Below are 1,983 nucleotides of genomic sequence, written 5' to 3' on the forward strand. Positions count from 1 at the left end.
ACCTTTTTAAATTCAAAATTCTTGGAGTTAATTTTTTGTAAAATGTGTTGCCTACTTTTGGGATAACATGCTTGGGAATTTGAATATCTGTTAATCAGATCTCTAATTTCATATGCAAATTAGGTGACATTTTATTGTAGATTTAATTGAATTTCAATTTAAATAAAATATATTGACATCGTGTGGCTTTAATAACTCTTTGAGTGTGTTTTTTTTATAGTGAGATGTAAAATGCCCTTATATTTTTTCCATATCTTAAGTAGATAATATCATATGGAATATTTGGAGAATTTGCTGAAAAAAATATGTTTCTCAAAATATTTTTTACCAATTCCATTTCCCCACCAAATGCGAAAAAGCTTTCGTTCAATTGATAGAAGAAATATTTTAAATTTTATATGTATGTGTAAATATACATACATACACATTCAAACATATATATTTTTAATTATTTCGTATTGTAGTTACTCCATACTCCATGCATATAGACATGAATGTTTCAATTTAATTGAAAGTTAATGTATGTATGTATGTACATATGTATGTATAAATACTTCAACAGTTTGCAGAACATTTTTATGAGCCTTATTCCTGGATTCTTACCATCGCCCCACGCAGCACTACACAGACACAGACACAGACACGCATAGTCATGCTTAATTATAGAGCTGGCACATAAATTACAGATTGCAAACAAATACACATGCATATATAAATATATATGTATGTAAGTATATAGTACATGCATACATATCTGCTTGTATTTGTGTTGGTATGTACACATGTATTTGTATTACATCTTGCATACTTCTTACAAGGAGCAAAAAAAAAAAGAAGTACCCCACAACCTCAAAAACCATAAGGCGGCCCAGCTGCGCATTCTTAATACGACGCGTTGTGCTAATTTATACAACAACAACAATAAGAAATATATAATTTTTTGTTTTTATTTTTGCGCCGCAGCCAAAATGATCTTATTGGAATACTCACATGCACACACACCCGCCCCTCAAGCAACACATAGAGAGATGAACCAAGGGGGATAGAGAGGGTCTCTCTCTCTCTCTCTGCTTGCCTGCAATATGCCAAGCGAATGAACGACTGATTTGTAAGGCCTTGAACTTCTGTTGGAGTGCATTAACTCTGTGGCCGCACACACACACACACATTGGCCGCAACAACACACGGGCGCAGCAGCGCTGCTGCTGAGCTGCTCTTGTCGTAGCAGAACAGAACTTTTTTTTATGCCCGCTCGCAAAAATGGCCACGCAATATCTGTATATGTGTGGGTCTGTCTATATGTGAGTGTATGGATTGCAGTCTGGTATGAGTCTGATCTTGTTGTAGGCCTTTATGTAATCTAGAATGAGAATGTTGTCTTGGCTTCTACAAACATATGAACATACATACATAAATCCAACACTCACTCACACACACAAACACTCAACTGCATAATATATGTATGTATGTATGGATGTATGTACACATATTGGCTTATTTACACTGCCTGAGCAAATTATTCTCTTTATCAACTCTCATTCTTTTTATCTCGTCTGTCGCTTTGTCTTCCCCGCCCCCCTATTTAGGATTGTATTACATAAGCGGTCAACAAGCAAAGGCTAGCAGGCTGACAGGGGCGTGGCACACACATACAATCATAAGGCTGCAGACGCTCCTTTTGTCTTTCTCTCTCTCTCTCTCTCTCTGTGTTTTTCTTTGTTTCTCTCTCTGGGCCTGTCGCCTGTTTCCTGCGGGTATTTTGAACCTTTCAATTGGCCTTGAACCTACCTACTGTCGATCAGAACGGGCTCGGGCTAGGGGCTCTCAAAGTATTTGCAAAACAGATACCCATAAACACACACAAAAACACACATACACACTTACACGCACATTGAGTGGGGAGTTATAATACCAACAAAAACAGCTAAAAGCTATTTGTGAGCATTAACTTTTTGATACCCTGTGCAATTGTTGCATAATATG

Source organism: Drosophila willistoni, assembly GCF_018902025.1.
Source record: "Drosophila willistoni isolate 14030-0811.24 chromosome 2R unlocalized genomic scaffold, UCI_dwil_1.1 Seg167, whole genome shotgun sequence".
Taxonomy (NCBI): Eukaryota; Metazoa; Arthropoda; class Insecta; order Diptera; family Drosophilidae; genus Drosophila; species Drosophila willistoni.